Below are 27,319 nucleotides of genomic sequence, written 5' to 3'. Positions count from 1 at the left end.
AATTCTTGGGAAAAAAATGAAAAATTTATGTGACGATTATACTCCAATACTTTGATGCAAGCCTCGGGCGAGATTGCAACAGAAGCTGAAATACAAGCGGATGGAGAGTATCGATAAAACAAGAGACAAAAAAAAATCCCACGCTCGTTAGTTTGAACGGAATCTAATATTCAGGCAACTAACGTTAGAAAAGTGTAGTGAAAATAAAAAGAGGAATCAAGTTATAAATACCCCTTCAACACGGAATATTTGCAGAATGTCTTTTCAATTTGCGAAGTCATTATTATCATTCGCGTATCGATCATTTTTTTCGAAAGAGATCAAATGATTAAAACACGAGATTTTTTAGTAATATCTAACACAGGGTGTCTAGCGGTCAGGGAAATCCGAAAAACCGGGTATTGTCAGGGAATTTTATAAATATGAATTTTTTCACATTATTCTATATCTGTCTCAATAATTTGAAATTTTTTATTATATAAATATAACTGTTCCAGCACGCTAATTTTTTGTGTTGTTAAAAATTGATTCATCTACAGCGTATTCGTTAATTTATATTTTTATCGCCGTGTTATTTTATTTCAATGTATTATATATTTCAAAATATATTACAATATTGTTCAAGAACTTTATTTTAATTCATTGTTTTATTAAAAATTAATACATTAATTTTATTAAAAATGTTTTATTTAAAAGTTTTGTTGTAATATTAGATACCATTAAATATATTAAAATATATGTATATAATTTGTTAAAATATATTAAAAATAAAATTTGATATAATATATAAATAAAAAAAAAATGATCATTTAAATAGTTTATAGTGACACGTTTGTTTCGATTATCATACATAATGCAGATTATAATTGATTTAAATTTTTGTTTTTTTTAACTTTCGAACCTTTTCATTGTTAAAAAAAATATCTCAAGGATTTCATGATGCAAATTAAATATTTGGAAAAAATGATATTAAAAAGTTAGGGAAAAAATGCATTTTTGGTCTTGGAAAATCTGAAAAAGTCAGGGAAATTTGTTCATCGAGTCCGCTGCACCCTGCTGCAGCAATATATCCGTAATGAAATCGCGTAAAAAATTCATCTGGTTCGAGTAGACGATAAGTAGAACGGTGATTCCGTCGCGAGACAATTCCGCTTGGTGAAATGCAGTTTCTCGAACAATGTTTGAGGCGGGCATACATCTTAAACGAAGTAATTGCTGATACCGCGATATACCGGGGCGGTGTTTCTACGCACATTGCTCTTATGCAAGTCGATTATCGTGTGATGTATAGCGTGAGATGGACCGATCTACGTGTACATGCTCGTCCATCAACGTCTTCGTGCAAACCCGGGTCCCAAGGATCTTAAGTCCTCGTGCAAACACAAACCGAGTGTGGACAGAGTAGTCAGAGCCCTGGCGTGCTCCGACCTACGTAAGCAGTCAATTGGCGAACCTTATCTGATAGTAGTGTGTACGATAATCCGATGAAGAGATTAATCAACATATCGGATCGAGAACACAAATGGCTATTGCATTATCATAGTGTATAGCTATAAAATGAAACCCTGCTTGAATTTAATCAAATCAATATACCCGTCACGTAGTGTGTATTGTAGTATTGAAAAACTTATATAGGGAAATCAAAAACAACTTAAAATACATATTTTTTCATCAGTTTGCCGATTGATCGATTGTTTTCTTTTTCTTTCTTTCTTTTCCATCTGGGTCGGAAATTGATCTTGACAAATATTCTTGCATCTGATTAAGCGAATACGTGTGACATATAAAAATATAATATCTTTAAACAAGATTTTTATTCCTTTTTGCGACTTGTCTACTTGATTGACAAAATTTATAATATACACAGAATAAGATTATCCATTATAGCTCAATTTTAAGTGTCTCTATATTACAACCTGAAATTTAGTTATCATGCCTAAATTTTAGTTATGGTAACTAATATTTTTAGTTATAGTTAAACAAAGAATTCTATAACTAAAAATATTAGCTATAGAAATTTCATAGCTAAATTTCATGAGTAACATATAGGGGACAGCTAAAATTTAGTTAGAGTTTCTAATTTTTTTCTGTGCATGAGATCACGTTAGAGAAGCTGTAATAAGACTATGTTGCATATTGTATATATAATTTATTACAATAAGATAAAAATTTGCCATTTTATGCAATATATTCAATTTAGGATAATATCGAAGAACGATCTAAAAATTAATTATTATCTCGAAATGATCTGTCACCTTTAAATCGCGTGTATATTCACTCGCTAGTAGAAAAGCCTACGATGGGTCCGACAGAAAGAATAGCCAGGGTATCCAGCGATCAGGGAAATCTGGAAAACCGGGCATTGTCAGGGAATTTTTATAAATCTGAAATTGTCAGTGAAAAGTCAGGAAATTTTACTATTTATCTGGTTTTTTTTTATATTCTACATTTTTTATTAAATAAATATAAACTTCTTGATTCCCCGCTAATTTTCTGTGTTGTTAAAAATTGATTTATCTACAGCGTGTTCGTTAATTTATATGTTTATCGTCGTGTTATTTTATTTCAATGTGTCTGATAGAGACAAAACTAAAAAATTTGATATAATATAAATAAAAAAGGTAATTATTTAAATAGTTTATAGTGATATGTTTGTTTCGATTATCGGGCATAATGCAGATTGTATAATTGATTTAATTTTTTGTTTTTTTAACTTCCGCATCTTTTCCTTGTTGACAAAACTATCTCGAGGATTTCATGATTTAACATTTAATTGATTTATCGTATGCAAATGATATATTTGGAAAAAATAATACTAAAAAGTCAGGGAATTTTTTTTCATTTTTAACTTCCAAACCTTTTCATTGTTGACAAAAATATTTCAAGGATTTTATGATTGATATAGATATATGCAAATTATATATTTGGAAAAATAAATACTAAAAAGTCAGGGAAAAAATTAATTTTTGCAATTTTGTTTATCGAGTCTGCTGGACACTCTGAGACTATTTTGCATATTGTATGTATAATTGTAACAATAAAATAAAAATTTGCCATTTTATGCAATATATTCAATTTCGAATAAGATCGAAAAACATGACCAAAAAATCAATTATTATCTCGAAACGATCTGTCAGCTTGAAATCGCGTGTATATTCACTCGCTAGTAGAAAAGCCTACGATGGGTCCGACAATTTGCATATATCTATATCAATCATAAAATCCTTGAAATATTTTTGTCAACAATGAAAAGGTTTGGAAGTTCAAAATGAAAAAAATTCCCTGACTTTTTAGTATTATTTTTTCCAAATATATCATTTGCATACGATAAATCAATTAAATGTTAAATCATGAAAGAATAGCTTACCTTATCAGGTGATGGTGCGGCCACGTGGGGTGGAGGAAGTGGAAGTGGCTGGGTCTGTCGCGCCGTCGAGGGAGATGTGCGAGAGCGGCGTGGCACGCTGCTCCGCAAAATCGCCGGGATCTGCCGTGGAATTAGTCCGACGAACGGGCCGGGTAATCCCCGCGTAGTTTCGCGGTCCGCATCAGGACGGCTCCATCGGTGTCGAGCCGATCGAAGCCCCTTTTCGAGCCCCCTTTTGTTGGGGCTTTCTTCTCCGTTCTCGTCTTGGCGTTCCTCTCAAATCTGGCGACGCATCGACCGTAATCTGAGGGAGAGAAGCAAAAAACCATGAAACTTGAAGTCTCTCTTGGATTTATTATCGAGAGAGAAAGAGAGTAGGGAAATAGCACGAGCATCGAGAGAGCGAACGATTTATGGCTCTTCGGCGAATCCACCGAAATTCATTCGAGCGGTCCGCGTCTCGTCTTTCTGCGTGTTCTCTCAAGAGCGGAATCTCTTCTTTCTTTTTTTTTTTTTTTTTTTTTTTATCGGAGTCGCGCCGGCAGATTTATCGCGTGGATTTTTAGGAAAACTCGTCCGGTTAATGAGCTCGCTTGTCGTCGTTCTCGAGTTTAATATGCATCGCAGTTGGAAATACTATTGGAATAGCACACTTGGGAAATGGGTTGCGAAAAAGAAATGTAGATAGAAAGATTTATACGAAATGCCCAGATTTTCTTATTATCTTATTATACTTGTATAATATAACTGGTGAGAAACTATTAGTGGCAACAATTTCCGAGATTTTAAAATTGCTTTTTTATATTCTTTTCACTCAATGATATATATATGTAGACTAATTTATAGAGTGTTCCTTGCGCTAAGTGCATTTTTCATTAAGGCATTAAGGAATAATAGACTGAAAATTCGCCGCCAAATCAGTTCGAAGAAAGTACGCTTAGTCGGAAATATTTTCTATATGAATAAAAATATGTAAATTATTATTAATAAAAATAGTAAACATTTTTTCAATTATTTCCGAAAATAGATGGTTACTATACGAATGTCTCGGATTCAAAACACAGCATTTTTTTTCTCTTTTCCTCGTTGTTTTATGTTAAGGAACAAAAGATCGACAGATCGCGTTAAAAGAAAAATGCTCTGCAGTCTACAGAGAACAGGGAATATCTTTCACTAAAAAGAAAGCTAAAGAACAAAAAAAAATGAGTGAGAAATGGTCCCTCTTTTCGTTAAAATGAGCTCGCTGGCTTGAAGCCTAATTTGTATTGTCCAAGCAGTACAGATTTGCGTACGCAGTTATTGAAATAAAAGTGCTCTCACGACTGCCTAATTGCAGCCGATCGATGCACATTTTGATAGTCTTCCTCTTTTTCGTCTTTTAATTAAACGCAGATAAAAACGGATATCTATTTGTACGTCTAAAAATTCTCTAATTTATTTCACACATTAGATAACATTAAAAAATGTGACTAATTAAAAAAATCTAAATGAAGATAAATTATCCAGATGTGCAATTCCTTCTTTTTTAGTCTCTAGTGTGGATAGAAATGAAAACATTTCATAAAGTTAATTAATATATTACAAGTTTTAATAAATTCACATCGTTTCATTCTGTTAATTCCACGCATATCCTCTTTATTACCTCATTTATAACTGTACAGTTTCACATTGATGAATTAATCGAATGAGCGATGGTGGTAATTAAAGGACGCATTGTCCACTTTGGTATGCACTAATTTCCTGAATTCCACCCGAGTTTGATACATGGTGGGAGGAGAGCAAACTTTGCGTTCCGAAAATAAGAGATTATATATCCGAGCCGGGCTCGATAGGCAAGTTTCAAGTGACGTCGAGCATATCGCTGCATAGCGCATTCATTATTCGTTACGGCGGCAATTAATTAGAAATTCGTCTTGCGAGTGCCCGCACTCTCGCGCGCGCCAGAAACTTTCGGCGCGGTGTCGCGAGTTCGCCGGCACTTTGCGACCGTGTTACGTGAAACTTGGCGAAAGTGCGGACGCTCGTTAATCCATAAAGCGGCGCGGTTTCGCAGACTGCAGCTGCAAGCTGTCGCCGGCAGAACGCGCCGGCGTGTTTCACCTTTAAACTTCGGCGATGGGTGATAGAGTTCTCGGGGAGTCACATTCGATAACTTCATTTTGCAATCGCTCCCGCTCGTTTATATCAGTCTTTCGTTCGATTCGATTCACATCGATCGATCGAGCGAAAGATCGATCGATCTAGATTATTATTCGATGAACTCGGAGTGATAATATGTTCCGGGAATATACATAAGGATAGGGAAAGCCAAGATAAGAGAAAAAGGTGATATATTTATATAGTTAGCGACTTTTCAAAAGCTCGATTTTCTCCAGCTCCCGATAAGATATTTCTTTCACATCTCAAAAAAAGTCTATATAAAGTTGTAATTTATAATATGATTTAATGAAAGATAATTTTTCTTTCAAACTCGAGAAAATGTGTTCAATGTGCGCAATTTTTCATTGTTAAATGTAATCTGAATATGCCGTTTTGTAAAATGTTCTATCGCATTACAGCTTCGACAAATTTAAAATTAAAATTGCAGAGAAGGCTATTTCAAAACATTTTATTATCATATTACCATATTACGCGGCATGCGAATGACGTGTTGAAGTTTTATTCATTCAAAATTAAATATATTGACAGAACTTTCAGTCTTCAGACAGAATTTGTTGAAAAAATTGAAGCTAATAAGATTTTCATGATTAAATATATTGGATTTACTATAGAAAGCTTAATCTTTTCATAATTTTTTTCAAAGTTTTAACAAAATATATCTATTTTTTAATAGACATAATAAAAATTTAGTCATATACACATTGCATAATATATTAAAATACATTAAAATTATCACTTTTTCTAACTTTAATGTCAAATAAAAAGTGATGTGATGGTTTTATATAGATCAAAATTATCTACAATAGTTATTCTATTTTTTTGCTATTATTAATTTATGTAATGCAATCTCGCGTCATAAAATATTAAAATTATCATTCTTTAAATTGAACTATATTCGATTATAATTTTTTTTCAAGTAGTCTAATTTTATACAAATTGAATTCTTCGCTTTGTTGTGCATAATTATTTCTTGCGCATTGTTCTCTCAAATGGCGGTGTAACCCTACTGTAGAAAGTTTGTAGCAGTGAAGAGATCGTCGCTGCACAGCTATTATCCATGAGTAGTTGCAATTGGCTCTTTGGAAACTCAGTACATGGCATGGAATACTTTATTAGCTGCGTTTAATGATCGACAATGAATGCGCCCGAGCCGCAATTGAAGCGAAGTTCCGAGTCCCGATTTCGCTATCGAGAACAGTTTCTTAGATCAATTCGGTCGAATAAATCACAGAGATTATACATTGATTCCATTAGAGAGTTATATATGACACGCGTATTATATAGCGCAGCGAATAATGTTACCATTAATTTTGTGAAATTTTTTTTTATTGAGAATATTTAATCATGCAAATCTCTTATATATTCAAAATAATTATCTAAATATACGATCTTGAGATTATTGGAGAAATTATGAAATTTAAAAAAAAAATCAGAAAAAATAAAATGCATTCCAACTTAGTTTATAATAAATAATCAATAGAAATTAAATAAAAATTATTTATTTAGCAATATATTTATCTATATTTCGATATCTTCGCGGATTGAATTTGTCAAGATGTGCTTGATAGAATTTTTTTATAAATAGAAAAGAATATGATAATGGTTAGCTAATTTTAATTAGTCTTGAATTAAACGAAAAAAAATAAATGTTATGAGTTGAAAAACCAGAAAAAATCAGAGAATTTTTAAATAGTATCTGTTTAATAATCTTGTCTTAAAAATATGCATATATATATATTAGAAGATTAATAATAATTACTAATCTATCATATAAATACAATTTAATATATAATCTTCGAACAATTTATGCAGAAATTTATTTTACTTAGGAGCACGTGTATTTTATGGTTTCCAAATTTCAAAATATTTATTTTATCTTTGTTATATGTAATAAACGATTGCAAATATAAAACATACAATAATATGTTATTTTAAAATGGGTCGCAATTTATGGTTTGTGTTGTTATATCTCCAATATATATATATATATATATATATATATATATATATATATATATGTATATATATGGAAAATAGTAAGCTTGCGTGGGAATAATTTGTTTCCGACGCGTATACGGACTATGTATTTTATTTCCACGTACGAACGTAAAAAAGGAGAGATACTCGGAACATACTCAAAATATATTATTGTAACATTTAATAGCGTGGGAGCAAAAGTGCACGCGCGATAGAACGTAACTTGTAACACGTGTGCGCCATATTTGAGAGTCTATTCGCTTTCTCTTTAAAGTAACCTACTAGACAGAGTTTGGAGTTATTATTAGACCATTATTATTTTTTCGAATTACATTTTTGCAGTTAAATGTACAAAATGTTCTGCATCTATTATTAGTACTTTTTCCATCGGTCAATTTAAAAAGGCGATTATTCCTTAAATAGAAAGATTTAAATTAATCGAAGCATCGGAATTAAATTTTCGAAATCCTCAACTATTTTCTAATAATATAAAAAATATTTATAATTTGACATTAACAAAAATTTTACTTCAAAAAATTAATGATATATATAGAATATTTTTGACAGAAATGATATAATAAGTAATATTATGTATAATAGGTACTGAAAGCATAATACATATATATAAGAAGGATCTCAGTAAATAAAAGAGATAATTACATCAAAATTACAAGCAAACATTTTAAAGATATAAGCTATAACGCGGCAAAATAAAACTTCTGTGTATTTTAATTAAAGAATGGCAATTTTGGGGGGACCCCGACGAGAGACGTCTGCGTTTGCACAAAAATTCGTTACGTTGCACACAAGGGTTGCGGGAATAAAATTTACAGCAGCTTGCTTAAGTTCGTTTCGCGCTAGGAGAAGTTTATCTCGTTTGCGTTGGGCGACGTACATCGTTCTATTTTTCTGCGTCAGATTTTATGAAATCGCCGCTGCCGCGTCACGAACGAAAGTTCAGGCGAAGAACATTCAGAAACTTTGGAGGTTTATTAGACTCGGTAGCACTCGTATTGTTATTAAGGCAAACTTTTCGTGAGTAATTAGAATGTTATTTTTGCGACAACTCGATACTCTTTCTCACTTTTTTTTTTATTATACACCAGATACACTCGTTCACATATTATTTGTAGGATATAATTAGTACAGTTATTATCCACAATATTATTTAGGAGGTAGAACACATTTTTTATTTTGTATATTTATGTATATGTGTGTTGAAAAAAATAATGCAAAAATTTAATTGTTTTATTTTGAAATTTAGCATGAGTGAAATTTAAAATAAATTTAGAGTGAAATTTGTCGCGTTAAATCTCTCGTTTACCGGAAGTCTCTTTTTTAACGAAAAAATATAATAACTGTGATGGTTGAACGTCGTTTTAAAAACGTCGTTGTGGCTTGTTTCAAGCATTTGTCGCTTTGCATAAAATATATCGCGTTACTAGAGTCGCTCTATCTCTCTCCCGCTTTCGCCAGAAATGAAAGCTCTTATAAAATCGCGGCTGAATCTCATCAGAGTGCTTTTTTCCTCCACTTACGAGAAAATGTTCGATGCATTGACGTGGAAGTAAAAGGCGAGAAAATATTCACTGAGAAAATAATCGTGTCGTCCGTACTAAGTTGGTTTCACGAGACTATTACAACACCATCCCATTGTCGTTAAGTTGATTTTCGATGGGTGATTCTTGTAGTCGAATAGAGAACTTTCACAATTTAGAAGTTCTGCAGATGGGGAAGTTCGGTTCTTAGTCTTAGAAATTTAAGAAGTATATATACCATGCGATTATAAATTTTCAGGATAAGTCAAATATTTGTTGTCAGCATTGTATCTCAATTCGATTTATCTCTAGATTCTTCGAGTATATAGCTAGAGTGTGTAAACACATTGTTTACTAGAAACTCTCAAGTATTGTAAAGAACGCACGATTATATGTATCAAAAATGTCTCTTATAGGAAAACACTTTTTCCCATGTTTCTTAAATAAATACAAATCAAATGGATTCAGAGTAAAAATAGGAAAAAAATTTATATATGAAATTACGTGAATTGCGAAGAGAAAAAGCACACTTTAGAATGAAAGCGAATGAGTCGGAATCGAAATGAATCAGATATTTGAAAATTTAAGTAAATACAGGCAGGATGTTATTTATTACTAATCGCGAAATTATGTTTACTGCAAAGAAAGAATCTTAGTAAACGATGATTCGTTCTGTTTAAATTACATTGTGTATTATACAACAGTATATTGTCTCCGATAAAGGATGAAGTATTATTCTTTCATTACAAACAGCTATAAATGCAACATAAATTTTTTTCATGCATATAAAATACGTCGAGATGTTAAAGTTTTAATTTTTTAACAATTTAAACAAAACATACACTTTATGTTTGCGCTCGCTTGTTTCAGTAGAATAAATATACAGAATTATCTATCATTGATGATACAATTAACAAGAAAATTTTGTTGAGAAAAGTGGTTTTAAAAATTGAAAAAAATTAATGTTTTTTTTTTTTTTTCAAGATTTTATTTTAAATATATAATATATATTTATTTTTTATATATATATATTTTTCAAGTTTGAATAATTTTAATTATATATATCTTTCTCTCTTTCTCGCTAGTACCTATCAAAATACATATAAGTTTAATATGTTTTTCATTTTTTTATCTTTAAAAATAGAATTTTGTTTAAAAATCTTTTCTATGTTCTCAAACTATTTTTTTATGAGAAATCCGCTTTGTCGCGCCGGTACTATATCAATAAAGGGAGCATAAAGCATAAAGTTCTAATGTGTAGATAGCTGTGTAACTTTATAGCTATATTATAGCTACTATAGATACTATACAATAGAATCTGTAAAAGAACATTATAAATTGACATTTACAGTTTCGAAAATATGTACATCTTTTCTGAAATACTTATTTTATGTACGCACAAAACAAGCATTATTTTTAGTTATGAAATATTAATTTTATCAATATTTCATAACTTTGTAGCAATATATTTGTAATTTCTTCGAAGCAACGATAGTGATAAAAGGGTTGAATCAATAAACGCGAGAAGAAAAATCATGGCAATAACGCGACATTCTATAAGCAATATTTCAATCAGAAAGACGATTGATCAAACAGGAATGTTCACATAGGTGCTCTATTCCTTTTTTTTTTTTTGCATATCATCCGGCTAACCCTTCTGTCCGTTAGCCAGATATGGATTTATTATTTCTACAATATAATACAGCAAGCTGGCACTTCATCGATTACAGTTAATAAAACATTTGTGACCGGGATGCTAGCACAATAATATATATATATATATATAGCGCGCAATAATAAATAATGAGCTTAATGAAAGTTAAATGTGGTTGTCAATTGGACAATAAAATTTACTATATTTGATCTGTATATTTTATCGCAAAGGCCGAACGCGGTATGCTTTATTGTTTTCTGCGATATGATATTCGTTAGTTGCAACATGTGTGCCTCATTATTGCAGCTATGAAGATAATAGAAGCCATTCTAATGTGTAGATAGCTGTTTGCGCATGCATATTTCATTACGTTATTACAAAGCCAGGTGGCTCTCGGGGAAAATCATTATTCATTCGTCTTTTGTGTCGCGGCATTATACAAACAAATAAAGGAAAACGTTCGAGGAATTATAAAAAGATATAATAATAAAGATTATTCATAGTAGTGGAATATAATGTGGCAGAGATATAATTATTAACAAATATTGTCAATTGCAAATCTAAAATTTCACAAAAATGTTAGAGCTTATAAATAGAGATGATGTTACAGTTTGGCGTATGAAAGTGTCATAACTTTTTGCAGTATAATTTGAATTATTCTGAAAACTGTGCATATGTCGTTGAAAAAAAGAATTTTTTAATCAAAATATTAGATGAAGTAAAACTCATGAATTGTAAATGCATGGGTTTAAATCATTGATCTGTAAATGAAAATGTTTGTATTGTTTGCACAATCAATGTACAAATAATTATGCGTAGGCCGTCGATCGATCAACTCGTGCGTACATTTATATATATATATATACGCACCGACTTTTACATTATTTACATATATTATAATTTAAATTCCGCAATGCAAAATTGCGCAATATCTTTCTCGCACATGTAGACTAATTAAAGATTCAAAAATTATATAAAGCAATTTGTATCAAAAAACAAAATTCTATAATTATTTCTATATTTTAAACTTAATAGGGAAAAAATAGAGTGGAGGATGCAAATTCAACGAGTGTGTAGATGAAAAAAAAATTTGTAAAGGGTGCGAGGAAATATAATTTCGATAGGTTTAACACCTAGCCTCTCTCTCAAACAGATTCGAAAATTGCACGCCGTCTGTTTGCTCTGGCACCCCATCGGAAGAAAAATCGCGAGAAATGCGCGCGCGTCTTTGACTAGCGAGGGCCCAATTGGCTGCAGTTTGACACAGGGGATGAGGAACGAGGAGAATAGGGTAGGAGGAAGAATGTGGAGGTGTAATATGTGGGGCGGTCGATAGAATAGCGACTATACGTGCCGTTGATACCAGGGGGTTAGTCGTGTATGCGCGGCTCCGGTATGCTTAAGCGTACACGCAACCTCGAAAAAGGGATGGGAAAAAAATGTTAGGTGCAAAATGCGTTTGCGTTAACGCGCGGGATAGTGCTTGCTCCACTCACGCGATCGACACGTCCCTGAAAAAGCCTGATCCTCTGGAAAGGGCGAACTCTCTCTCTCTTCCTCTCGAATGATAAAAAGCGCGAACTCTGTTCCATCAGATTTTTTCTGCCCGCGAGTTTGTTCTCAAGAGTTTGCGCGCGCAAGAAAAATTGTACTTCAGAAAAGTTTAAACTCTTTTAGAGGATAGGGGATTTATAATTTGCCCGAATCTCGATGATCCATGCCTGACCACACTTTTTGCTCTCCGAAACAGTCTGTGTAAAGAACAAATATCTCGTTCCTGAAGTTTCATATCTTTGTTATAGGAAAGAACAAATAACTGCTGTCAGGTGAATAACAGTGCTTTATTCTCGTTTCATTGATATTCATTAGCGAAAATGACGCGCGTTTGCATTAAGTTTATTTTATTATGACAACATAAAGGATCTCCATATGAAATTCATATGTATTGTATATATTCATGCATTCTATATTTAACAATTTGATTGTGAGATAACATTCCCACGTATAACATTTGATCGTTCGATTTTTATACGCTATTGAATTTATACAACAATAAGCGATGACTAGGCAGAAAAGAGGGCAAATAGATTTCGAAAAATAATTATCGGACGGGGTCGAAAGTCCTGTTTCCCTTCGTTTATATCTATGCGCACAAAGTATATAAGAGAAAGCACATAATGTATTTATACCATACGTATTCGCATCGAGGTTGCAGCATGTAGGGATAAATGTGTGTGCTTACTCTAGCCGTATGCAAATACATGAACATGCGAAGGGAACAAGAGTGTGACAAATAAACACAATATGTACAGTGGTAACAATATGCGCATATATATGTGCGCATAGCTTTTCGGCGACGAACGCGTTATCAACGTTATTACTCGAAACTCCCCTATCGTCATTATCTACGGTCAAACTCCATTAAGCCATCCACTCATTCGGCCGATATCTGCCATATACATGTTGACGGAAATATATATGTGTAACGGAGAGTAGTAATGCGTTGTGTCCCCGCATTTCATTCCGTTTCGTTATGGCTATTAAGTGAAACTTTTATAGCTTTGTTGAAATTTATCGCACAGCTTTATAATAACGTTCGATGAAAGATATTTTTTTTTTCACCAAATTTTTAGCGCATAACGATTTAGTAAAGTTGCGATATTTTATTTTTCTAGCGTAATATAAAATAAATAATACAGTTCGATCTCATATTTAAGATTGTAATATTTTCACATTAAATAATATGACGAATGATGTGGGTTTATATTGGAAACTTTTAATTACGTTGTTAACATTAATAGGTTTTATATTAGCACGTGTGTGTATAGATTTTACATTTTAAATTATATCGCATTGTTTATTTAAAAAATACCATAAAAAACTATTCAGACATTTTTCGAAAATTGTAATAATTTTTTAGCGAGAAACTTTGACTGTCATTATTTTTATTCTAATTTTATCTTTTAATTTGAAATATCTATTAACAATTCAATAGAGTAATAATTTCATTATTAAAATTTCTATTATAAATTTTATTCGAAATTAAAAAAAAAAACATGGTTCTCGAACTCTCGAATTTTTTAACGCCGAGTATAATTTCACATTAATTCAGAATTGGAAAACCTGAATTTTTAAACAAGAAGCTCGACTTGAAATTGAACCTGTCAGAAGCCAACAATCGATATATAGTTGATACGATAATTTACATTTTCCACGCGCGTCTCTCGCTGATGGTTCCGCTTAATGAACACGTCTAAACGCTTCGCTTGTGCTTGTGGCCTCGCCATTAGCACAGCATCTTCTGAGAGTGTACACTTTGTGCGGAGAGGAAAGAGAAACGCGCTAAGAGTCGAAAGGTCAAGGTTTGACCGTACGAGGGAATTTCTCGAGAAGCTTTAACCGGTTGGAGATAGAATTGCAGCGAGAGAGTAGAGAGACAACACGCAACCTTCACCGTGAAAAACGATAAACGATTTTTCATTATTCTCAGAAGTTATTCGGTTTAAAACCGTCCGTATTACGAAGACGAACGATGTGCAACCGATTCGGGCTAAAATATCCGAAAGCTTCTTTTCTAGCACTTCGGAAACTTCATCAGCCACGCGCGAACGATGTGATGTCGAAGATTTTTCTACCACTTCTTTGTGTTTTTTTTTATTCATCTTTGCTCCGCGTAAGATCTTTCATACAATAATACATCTTTGATCTAATATAATTTTTCCTCGTAAAGACCATTCCGAAGAAATCATTATTTGTCGCAATTGTGAAGTCGTATTTCTATTTTATAAAATATATATATTTTATATCGCAAAGATATATTTTTATAATTTATTGGTATTTGCAATATGTATACATTTATAATTATTTAAATGTACTGATAAAATAATTATTTCTCAAATTGAAAACGAAAATGAAATTGGTTTTCAAGCTTTGTATATTATTCGATAAAAATTTCTACATTGTTTTATTAATTAAAAGAATCTGATCTGTAATTAATAAATCAATTTATTGAATAACATACATGAAGATTGAATAGAAACCAATAGTTTTTAATTCAAAAGACACGTATACAATGAAATATATTTTACTAATATATTTAAACAATTATATATAACTCACAATTGACAATTTTTTCCCGCTTCTTCGCCTTTTTCCCGATTTTTCATCCCGATATTTTATGTGAAGAAAGCTCAGTCTTAAAAGTAGTCGAACAATCTGTCATCAAGATCGATACATGATATCATACCCGTAGATGTATTGCATGTAAGATCAATATCCGGATCTATCGGGTTGCATAATAACGGATCGAATTCGATGCTTCTAAGCTACTTATCTACCGATGCTCATTGAAATGCGCCTGGTGTTACGCTGCGTCGCTTAGATGCCTTAATTAAGTACGGATCGAGCTTTCCGCATCGGCGATGCTGCATGAAGATTAATTAAATGGCAGTGGACTGCTGTCACGGGATCCGTTAATACAAGAGTTGTTTAATTGTTCACACTGTTCTATTATATAGACGATTGGCTCATTAATTGTACAATAAGATATTAATTTCGTCGGGTTACGTAATATTAAAAGAGCATCGTTTATTTAAAAAAAATCCCATAAAAAAACTATTGAGAAATTTTTCGAGAAATTGTAATGATTTTTGTTCGCGAGAAATTTTGACTGTCATTATTCGTTCTAATTTTATCTTTTAATTTGAAATATCTGTTAACAATTCAATCGAGTAATATATTTTAATTATTAAAATTTCTATTATAAATTTCTATTATAAATTCTATTTGAAATTAAAAAAAAACATACGGTTTTCAAGCTTCCAAATTTTTTAACGCTGAGTATAATCTCATATTTAAGGTTGCATCAATATTTTCACATTAAATAATATGACGAATGATGTTGGTTTGCATTGGAAACTTTTAATTACGTTGTTAACATTAATAGATTTTATATTAGCACGTGTGTATAGATTTTACGTTTTAAATTATATCGCATTGTTTATTTTAAAAATCCCATAAAAAATTATTGAGAAATTTTTTGAAAATTGTAATAATTTTTTAGCGAGAAATTTTGACTGTCATTATTCATTCTAATTTTATCTTTGAAATATCTATTAACAATTCAATCGAGTAATATTTTAATTATTAAAATTTCTATTATAAATTCTATTCAAAATTTAAAAAAAGCATACAGTTTTCAAGCTCCCGAATTTTTTAACGCCGAGTATAATTTCACATTAATTAAGAATTAGATAACCTGAATTTTTAAACAAGGAGATCGACTTAGTTGATACAGTAATTGACATTTTCTTCTTACTATTAAAAATTTGATACGAATCACGTGCAATTTAACACAGCTTAATACGGAAATGATATCCACCTGCGTACAGTTTAAAATTACATCTTCCTTTTCTTCCTTTGTGAAAGAAATTTATCGTAATCGAGATATTTCAGCTAAGGTTATACTTCATCGCGGAAAATTGCTTCGGTCTAGATAAATTACCTGCGAAAGACTTGTTTAACAAGAGCGCATGTAAGCGATAATTTACTGGGAGCCATATTTTTCCTCGCGAAAGCGGCGAAAATCTGTCGCTTATGGGAAACTACGGATTTACAGACAAATGTCCGGGCACTACTTATTGTAATCGATAATGCGAGTTTGTACGAGTTTTCGTAGCCATTATGGTTGCCAATAATTTATTGTACGAGGACCGGGAGAGAGAGCATACCTATTATACGTAGAAGCCAAATTGATATCGACAATAAGTATTCTGCTGGCGGTGGAACCTTAGTTTCCTAGAACTAGAAGTTTCGTTTGAATCCTACACAGGAGAGCACTTCTCACACACACACACACATAAATTATTAACTTAATTTGCTTATTATACGTGTCAACTTACACGTGTGGCGGCGATAAATTCGCTTTTCCTCCGCGGTATACAATGAGTATTCGTATAAGCGATATTTTGCTACAGTTAACTTGGCGCACATCGCCGTGTAAAACACACGGGGCGAACTTTCGCGGCCGAGCAAATTATGCGGCATAATTAACGTATCGTCGGGGAGTGAGAAATAGAGGGGTCTACTAATATCTCTCTGACCATAATCGAGCGTCGAAAATATTCCGCGGCGCAAACCTAGCGGAAAATTGGTTACGGAAGGAAAAGTTTAATTTCCTTCGAGCGCGAGAGCCGTTTGTCAGCAAAATAAGTGAATAACTCTCTCTCTCGTTTCTGCGGTAAATATAGTTGGTTGCCGTTTCTTGCGGAAATTTTAACAGGATCGATATCCGTCGACAGATTCCGCCGGAATTGAAAAATCGCACGAGCGCGAAAATCGTGAAACAAAAATAAACGCGTGCGAGAGGGAACTTTCGTACTTTCACGTCAGATAAATGAGTCGCTTCGCGAGCGAACATTTATCGCGTCAGCTTTGATACACGTTACATAAAATACGGGGATGCGTCCGAAATCGAGGTGCAATCGAGAAAGAGATGATTCTTCGTGAAAAATAAATCGGAAACGCTGAGTAAACTTTTTTTTTTTTTTTTTTATACGAGACTTCGATTTTCATTCGATCAATCATTGTTTTACCAATTGTATCGCAATTTTAAACACATTTTGTGTACAGATGTATATGGTAGAGTTGAAAGCTTATATTTTCACGTCATGATCGAGCGATTGGACAAAAAAAATGTTATTTTTCATTACGATCTATTGTGCTAATTGTTACGTATCGAATTTTTTTTTTTTGTAAATGAGAGTGAATGAAGAAATTCAATTTTTTAAAAACTAATTTATTGTACTCTGTTATTAAAATTTGTAAAATATTTTAATATAATATATGATCTGTGGTCATCTGAGATTATAAAATAATAATTTTATTTTCAAATATCTTAAAATTGTAAATGCTAAATATATATGTACCCAGATAGCCACAGTAATTATTATGACATCATTTTGATGTGAAAATGCATCATTTGCCATCAAAATGATGCATTTCATTTATAATAATTACTGTGGCTATCTGGGTATATTTTAAATAGATATGCATACAATTTGAATCTAATATTAATTAAGAAAGAAATTGCTGAATATTATCTTTTTCTTTACTTTATAACATATTAATTCGTACATCTATACACGGAGAGAATTAATATTTTTAATTAATTTTTCTCACAATAAAAAATATTAATATGTACATAGTAAAATGTATCGAACATATTTTATATCATATTGCGATAGATATGAATTCTTTTATTACGATAAATATTAATTAGAGAAACTCTTGTAAAATTCTTTCAATATTATACTGTCTTACAATTAGATTTTCAGGATAAATTCAGAGAGAATTAATATTTTTAATTAATTTTTATCACAATAAAAAATATTAATATGTACATAGTAAAATGTATCGAACATATTTTATATTAAATTGCGATAAATATGAATTCTTTTATTACGATAAATATTAATTAGAGAAACTCTTGTAAAATTCTTTCAATATTATATTGTCTTACAATTAGATTTTCAGGATAAATTCAACGAGAAAATTCTCTCTGTGTACCAGGCACTAATCGTGGCTACAAGATAATTCCAACTTAAACAACTCGCAGTAATTGATAAATATTAGACAATATATTGAGGTAAAATGCTAATCATCCTCGCCGTGCTCGCGAACACACGGGTTATAAAGCTCCACTCGTAAAGACTGATTTACCGTGGCGCTTAAAAATGATGGCTCCCGCTCTGTGACGTCGGCATTAAACGCCGTCAGACAAACGACCCGAAGTCCTTTATTCCCGTTTCGTATAGGACCACGCCCAGGTCAGGAAGTCTTCAGATCGATGTCACGTGTGCACCCACGCGAACATCGGCCAGGCTCGCGTTTGACCCCGACCCATAATGTCGTTAGAAATTTTTAATGCACTCGCCGCGTATCGAATAATAACGAATTGAGAGAAGAGTGAGTCCAGTAAGGGAAGGAAGAGTAGAAAAATCCGCGATCCATCGTCTTTAACACTCGCAACGCATACCTATATAAATACGTGACGGAGTGAAAAATCTCGAGTTTCATTGCGATACAATTTTCCTCACCTTTCCCAGGTGCGTAATCAAAACTCGAATAAACAAGCAGTCGCGACGAGGTACTTCGGCTTCGACGCGTTGTAAACGCATTTGCATCTTTGCGGCAATCGTAAAAAGCTCTCTCTCTCTCTTTCCGGTGTACGCTGTCTAAATTCTCGCTTTTTTTTAGCTGCGGGTAAGCTCGCTTATTTTTCACTGGTTTCACAGCGGAAAATATCTATAAAATACAGTTTAACTGCGAAAAGAAATTCGAGGAAAAGGACGATCATCTCTCCGTAGTTTTTCCGAACATATCGAATATGAAATTATTTTATTCATTTGATATTAATATACGATATTGTTACAACTTTCAATTCTCAAAAAAATTTGAAATTTAAGATTAATAAGATTTTTAATAATTAATCTGTCACATATATTCTATTTTAATATCAAATTTATATATTCGATAATTTGAAAGCTTAGTAATTAAAATAAATTATTTTGTCCCTCTAAGAGAATTTGTTTCAACAGTGGAATATTCAACAAAATCACAAAAATCTTTAAATCTGAATTAACGATTTTTCTACAATATGATGTAATATATTTTCAGAGAAATCTCAATTTATTCTTCACAGAATTTTTTTTTAAGACTTCAATTTTTCCAACATGTCACATATATAATTTCATCAAATATGGTAATATTTCTACTAATTTTAATCTCAAGTTTCTTAAAGCTGTGACGTTATATCAATTTAAAAAAAAAAAGAATAATTTTTTGTAAATTTTTAAAAATGTTTATTTATTAAAATCTGTATAGTTTCGCAATTTAATCAGGGGCTCTGATTTAATGAAAATATTTCAAGGTTCGTCCAGTTTAATTCCTCAGCCGCACGGATATGTCATGTATTACTAATCCTGACATTCCGACCGTTTATTAGATGGGTTTTGTGCGTGTCAATTAGACCACAGTACGATGCTCGCGTGCTTGTATTTAGGGAACTCGACGTCCGCCTCTATTGTAAACTATTTTCTCTCTTGCCTTCGCGGCATCTGGACAAGCCACGCAATAAATAACGATGCGCTGCATCGTGTGTAAAAACGAGAGAAGAATGCGCATGTGTGTGCGAGAGATCGGCGTTCTAAATACTACTAATACCACTGTATCGGCGCCTGTCTGCCGAGCTTTTTTCCACTTCCATCGGATCGTATAAATATCACCTGAACATTTGTATTAATTACATTTAATTGCAAGGACGTCTCGCCAAGAGGTATACTCCGAACACAAATCGCACCCTGCTATTAATTCTTTCACGGGAAGAAATAAAGCTCTGTCCTTGCAGTACATAGGGATGCACAATTGAGAGAATGCAAGACTGTACAGCGCGCTTTCATTAGCAAAGATCATTCAAATCATCAATTCCGCACGTGGAACGTTTAATATCGCTGCAATTAAGATTGCCTTTACCGGATTTAATAGCATTTAAAGAGCTGGGATGAAAGCCGTGGGCGCGTTTCTCTCTCTCTTCACGTTCAAACGGCACATACGGAAAGTGACCTAGATTTACCATGTGTTCGTCATACATTTTTTCATAAATTTCAAATCGATTTCGCCTCAGTGGCGACTTAATGGACGATTATGATTGATGTGATCTTGACAGTTAAATCCGAAACTGAATATCTGTTGATATACACATTTTATCTAACAAGGCGCTTTCACAATGTTTTGCCAATATTCATAATAAAATATAATTGTTATATTAATCGATTTTATAATTATGATTCACATTGAATTTTTTCTAAAGGAAAATTAGTTGGAAAAAAAAATGTATTTTATCCGAGTAATTTATATATATATATTAGAAAAATATGTGTATAGGTATATTTAATTTTATATGTACTAGAGAAGCATTCTATATATATATATACATGATTTGTATGTATAATAAAGTGTAGAAACTTTTTCTGTCATATCATATTGGAAAAGTAATCAAAATTGATGGCAAGTATATCACACGAGTGTTTGGAACATCGACTATGTGAATGGCGTAATAAATTGTGTCCCTCTATTCCGGTAACCGAATGATTGGATACGCTTTACAATTTTGTTTTCGATTGAGGAATGTGCCGCATTAGTCAAGCCGAGCCATATCATGTATGATTCTTTCTCGACTGACGCCAATCGATTGATAACACGAATTGCAACTGTATGAAGACTGAATGGAAGCGCAAACGTCAGACTAAAATACATATATATCTATATATATATATATATTTATATAATATATAATAAATATAATATATATATATATATATATTATATTTATTTATATTATATATAAATATAATATATATATATATAACATCATTTCTTATCTCACAATTAGTTATATATTTATTTGACAAAATAAATAAATACCGCTCAGAAGATTTGGAAAGTTACGCTGGATATTGGAAACAATTTGCATAAAATCACGGAGCCAACTTGCATTTCGAGATGAATTAATGTAAATAGAAAATAGGAAATGTATATACAATAGAACGTAAGTACAATAGAATGTACTTACTACGTATAACGTAGAGAGTAATAATGATCGACTTCTGTCTTGTTCGTCTTTACGTAAATCTGTTTCGCATTTCTTTACTGTGACAAACACAATTAAACTTTTCAACCATCTTAACGTGCGCGCACTCCAACTTCAAATTAGTATTCGTAGTTATTTAAGGTAATTCGGATTTGTTTGCCGTGCAATAATTAGAAGAGAAGCTAGAACGTGCAAGCAGCAAATTAACTCTGTGTAAATTGGAAAATCATTTGTCGAGATAAAATAAAATGATATTTATTGCATTTTCTATCATATTAACACATTATATATATATATTATATTACAGTAAGAGGATATATAATGTGAATTATATATTTTATTGTATATATTTATAATATAGTTATAGAAGAGAAAGAAAGAAAATAATATACAAAAAATTAAAAATTTATTTTACAAGTTTCATAAATATTAAATAATTTTTTATAGAAAAGTTCTTTTATAAAAATATTAGATTCTTGAAGATTACGAAAGATAATAATGAAAGTATCTCGGCATGAAAAATATGCCATTTTTATTTATTTTATTCTGTTCATACATTTTATGTTGTTGAATGTTTAATTATTTATATGAATTTATATGAATAAAATGAGGAGAAAGGAAAATTCTACTTTCCTGTCTAACAGAGGATGATAATAATAATGACTTTTAATCTCATCTGTGGATTATGACATACACGTGGTAGATTAACTGAAATTATGTTAATTAAATTCATATTATTCTAATGAATCACGTAACTTGAGCAAAGTTCAACATCTAATATTCTCTTTCTGAGATATTAAACTTTCTGCACGTTTGCACTTACACATTGTAATTAATTTTCTTCCTTAATCATTCTTGCGTTTGTCTCTAGATATTTATCTTCCTCTCGAAATATTTCTTTCATTTTTCTCAGTGCAACGGAAGCTTTTTGTCATTCACAGCAATATTTATTTCGCGCGTAACTCTTTTTTTTTCTCTCTTTCTACGACTAGCGACTAATAGCGAGCACTAAGCGCGTAAACTTGTAGTTTACATCTCGAACATCTTTTGCTCGTGTCGCAATATAAATTTTATCTCGCACCCCTTCTCTCTCTCTCTCTCACAGTCAGGGTCGGGCAGATACTTTGAAAATATTTAAATACAAGATACAAGATACTGTTTGATATATATTTAAATATTATTGAATTACTTTGCTTTTGAAATATATTTTAAATATTAATTGTATTTTAATATATTTTTAAATACTTTTAAATACAATTGTTTTTAAAATTTTCTGATTATATATTTAATATTAAAATAATTACAAAAAGATTATCTCTTATTTAAAAAATTTCATTTTCAGTATAGTATTGATAGTAATAGTAGATGATTTTATTGTAATTACTTTAATATTAAGTATAATATTGTCTGACGATAGAATTATATGAAAATAATATCAAAAGTAAGTTAATTTCAACATTTTGAAAGATAAGTTTATTTTAATTTTAAACTTTATAAGAAATAATAATAATATTAAAATAAACATATAATAGCGCATATATAATATTATACATGTAATTACATAAATACATTTAAATAAAATAATAAATTACAAAATTTGAAATACTTGATTATTCGGTATATTTAAATGCACTATTTAAATAAGATACATATTTAAATACAGTAAAGTATCTCGGATAACTTGAAGATACATATCTGCCCAACCCTGCTCACAGTGTTTTACCGTGTCGTTTGAAAAATTCATAGGAGATCAAAAAAACAATCTCGGCCATCTTTTCGCGGGAAAAAGACGGAACAGAGGGGCCGAAACAACAATAATCGAATTTTAGATCCGCTGCGAGACATTAAGCCGCCCCTCGCATTTACCCTCTTGTAAGATCCATTGTAGTTTCTCCGCCCCGTTTCGTTCTTCCCCTATCGCGGTGTTACACAGAAACCACTAATTAAACTTGTTAAACTTCGCTTCTTCGCGGGAGAGATTTGTAAAAATTAGTCAGGTCTGGCGAAAGTATCTCGCTTAAAACTTTTCTTCTGTTTTTTTTATCTTTTTTTTTTTTAAGGGCTGTTACGCGACCCGATAACACGCGACTTGTCGCATAACGGTGAAATGTCAGTGAAGGAATAAAAAGAGAGTCGGTCTGAGGGAGATGATGTTTCGTTCTGGCGCGTCCTTCGTGTTTCCCGTTCGTGCGAAGAGCGATAGGGACTCTGCAAAGATTTCTTTTTACGAGCACTTCCTTTCTCGAGGAGACGAAAAATATAGAGTGCAGCGAAAGTCGGTTTGCAAAGTAACAATAAACATGTATAGGTGTACGCATATATATATTATATATATATATCTATATATTATATATTATATAATATATATATATATATGTGTGTATTATATATTATATATTATATATATATATATATATATATATATATATATTATATATATATATATATATATATTATATATTATATATTATATATATATATATATATATATTATATATTATATATATTATGTATTTTATATATATATATATATATATATACATGTAGATTGAATGGAGAAGATATTGCCACCTTTGAAGATTCTCTGGCAATAGAAAAATACGAGACGCGGAATAATGACGGAAATGTGACGAGGAGGCACGTGTGCGTGTGAAAATATCGAGCAAACACGGTAGATTAGATTAGCCGGAAGCAGGAGATAGCACATCGACAATCACGATATGTGATTTATCGCCGGTTGTCATCGAGTATCAAAATCACATTTTCGTTTGCTTTACCGAGCGAATTGATAGCGTATGCCGCTGGCACAGATATCGCAAAAAGGAGATGGCAGAGATATCGCAAAAGGCGATGGCAAGTTAAAGTTGCATTTTCATATTTCTCATTGCTTAATACAGCAACTTTACACAAATATAGATATATGTTAATTTTATATGAACTTGAAGAGAATTTAATTTTAGTGACAGATTTTTTTCCTCAGGCTTAAAGTGAGTCGATTTTTACAGAAATTATTTTTTTACTGCTTTTTTTGATATTTAATATTAAACATTTTTTTATTAAATTGTAAATTTTTTAAGAAATTATGTAAAATGTAGCACTGTCTTAGAAAATTAATTTATGCAAATTATTATTAATTTTTAATTTATGAAAAAAAATATTTTAACTGAAAATGATTCTTTTAATTACGAATCTTATGATATATTTTTTATTCTTGGAATATTTTCTTTTTTCATATTATGCTGTCTTTTCAATTTATTATTTAAATCTGCTTATAGTAATGAATAAATATTTCGTTGCTCTCTCGAAATCATCAATTTATATTTATAACAAAAGTACGATTAGCATTTTGAAGCATATCCTTTATTTAATAAATTTCTGCTTATCGTTCCAGAAATTTTAAAAGCCTTTCCCAAATTAGTTTTATAATTTTCCTCTGCAGGCATTATTGGCTCAATAATTAGCAATCAATATGTATGAAATAAAAAAGTAAGATATTACTTACGTTCTAAGCTTTATGATTGGGTCCATTGAAATTGATCGCCTTGCTTGATCCTGACGAATCTCATCCAGACGGTCATTATACTGTAACAAAAAAAAAATACAAATGATTAATTTATCTAGAAAAATACATGGTTCAATTTAATTATTCCTAAGGTAAAGCATGTCGAATGAGCTACAATTTCTTAGAAAACACTTCTCAGTTTCAGGATAAATTCGAGTCTCCGTTATTACTTATATATTATTTATATGATATCAAGCCAAAATGGTGTTTCTGACATTTGCCCAAAGGTCATCTTTGATGCGTAAGTAAAAAATAAGTGAGTCGAAGAGCTATTCTAACCGTGAAAGGTCTCCTTGACAAATCTCAATTGGCGACCGTATATATTTTACGAGTACCTACATCAAAGGCCGACAGTAACAACCCTCTATCAGGGGTCTGTTTCCTTTTTTCGGATCATTCGTAAAACCGTTCGAAAGCGCAGACACTAAAATCTGTCGAAAGCGATCTCTATTCATGCATTCGTTACTTCGAATTGTGAAAAATAACGCAGCATGCCATTTGACAGGCGAGATTTGTCGGATGATTTTTAAATTCCGTGACGCGGATTAAGTTCTCGACGCTACTCGTGGCGTGTCTGTTTAATGCGATTTATAGTGCTTTGTCCGAAATGTTTTAATATCTCTTCAGAACGCGGCGACAAAAAATATCAGGGTGTCTAGCGGTCAGAGAAATCTGAAAAACCGGGTATTGTCAGGGAATTTTATAAATCTGGAATTGTCAGGGAAAAGTCAGGAAATTTTTCATATTAATCTACATTTGTCTTAATAATTTGAATTTTTTTATTAATTAAATATAAACAGCGTGTTCGTTAATTTATATTTTCATCTTATATTATAATTTGTTAAAATATATTAAAAATAAAATTTGATATAAATAGAAAAGGTGGTTATTTAAATAGTTTACAGTGACACGTTTGTTTCGTATATAATGCAAATTGTAATTGATTTAAAATTTTGTTTTCTTTTTTAACCTCCGAACCTTTTCACTGTTGACAAAAATATCTCAAGAATTTCATGATTTAACATTGAAAATTGATTTATCATATAAATATACGCAAATGATATATTTGGAAAAAATAATACTAAAAAGTCAGGGAAAAAATGAATTTCTGGTCTTAGAAAATCTCAGGGAATTTTTTTCATCGAGTTTGCTGGACACCCTGAAAAAATGTAAAAAAAAAGAATGTTTCTCTTGAATATAAGTAACAATTTTTTCTGGAACGGTGTAGAGAAAATACGCGGCGAATTTTCGCGCGACACACAAAAAACTTGTAAAGTTTCCCTTGCTTAACGTCTGTTTAGTATTCTGCCGTATTTTCGGCGATGCGAATAAGAAGAAGAAGAAGAAGAAGAACGGGATGGTGTTACCGGAACGAGAAAATCGGCCAGGGGTGAAATTATTCTCAACACCTGTTCCCACGGGAAGTATAATGCGACATATATTTTTATCCAGCCCGCGCTCGGGATAAATCAAGTGCTTGCGAAGAAATAAGATTTTCCCGTCCTACCCTAACTCAAGTTTACTGCTCCGTGTACGGGCCACTGTGTGCCTTAAAACCTCTCCTGCCGAAAATAAACGATCGTTCATCGTGTAAAAATTACACAAAAGTGACTTAAGATAGTTTTCAGCCAGAGATCGGATTTACGTATACAAAACTTTTTCACCGCGCACGTTTAAGAAAGTTCACGTTCCGATACCTTTTTTCTCGATCGCAGAAAGAGGCAGCGAGCAAAAGGAGAAGCAGCATGGGATATAAGACGACGAATGAGGGAAAAATAGGACAGAAGTAGAGAGAGAGAGTCGCTCTTTCGCGATATATAGAAGGACAGTCGGGAATCGCGAGCAAAAGTTACGGTTGGATAAAAAGCAGTTCGAGAATCGAGTTCGTGCTCGATTTGGCTCCGAAACTTGTGTGCGCGCGGCACTACTTTATATATCGCTATAAATATTACACGGAAACTGGAACGTTTTAAAGAAAAAAAAAAAAGAGAAAGGAGGAAAACCTCAAACACTATCTCCGGCTCTCTTTGCGCCTCCATACATGTTCCCATTCCGTTTTCCCGAGAGAGTGAGAGAGAAAGAGAGACTGGACAATTTTGTGCTAAGACGCGGAATTTATTGCGCTATACTTGCGAGTTTTCTGTTTTATTGCGGAATCTCTTCCCTTTCTCGGACAAAACGACGAACTCTCGGACTCTCCTTTTATCGGGCGCGGAATATCGCGTTACCTTCGAGAAATCCGAATTTACCACTGAAAAGCGTCCTTCCCTAGTCGACCCGAGCGACCCGAATGTATCCGCGTTATATTTAGTAAATCAATCGTAGCTAAGGATATAGGATGATGTTCTTTAAGCACATGATAATGTCAAATGGAAACATTGTTATTTTTGAACGTACCAATAATGTTCAATTA

At 31.9% G+C, this 27,319-nt stretch overlaps 2 protein-coding genes across 2 annotated transcripts in view; one reads left to right on the top strand and one right to left on the bottom strand.

The window, feature by feature from the left end:
• LOC114934258 (uncharacterized) overlaps nucleotides 1-27,319 on the top strand; it is a 204,613-nt gene that overhangs the window by 18,292 nt on the left and 159,002 nt on the right. The gene's annotated exons all lie outside the window — the stretch shown is intronic.
• Nucleotides 1-27,319, bottom strand: part of LOC114934257 (1-phosphatidylinositol 4,5-bisphosphate phosphodiesterase epsilon-1) — a 144,370-nt gene that overhangs the window by 35,961 nt on the left and 81,090 nt on the right. The window contains exons 4-5 of the mRNA XM_029306917.2: nucleotides 24,847-24,926; nucleotides 3,368-3,671 (exon numbers count right to left, since the gene is read on the bottom strand). The gene's annotated coding sequence lies outside the window, so the exon portion shown is untranslated. The remainder of the gene's footprint in view (nucleotides 1-3,367; nucleotides 3,672-24,846; nucleotides 24,927-27,319) is intronic.

The sequence above is a fragment of the Nylanderia fulva genome, unplaced genomic scaffold (assembly GCF_048542155.1).
Source record: "Nylanderia fulva isolate GAGA-0341 unplaced genomic scaffold, ASM4854215v1 Scaffold24, whole genome shotgun sequence".
NCBI classification, from domain to species: domain Eukaryota; kingdom Metazoa; phylum Arthropoda; class Insecta; order Hymenoptera; family Formicidae; genus Nylanderia; species Nylanderia fulva.
The sequence above is the reverse complement of the archived record's forward strand: the minus strand, read 5'-3'. Positions and strand labels throughout refer to the sequence as shown.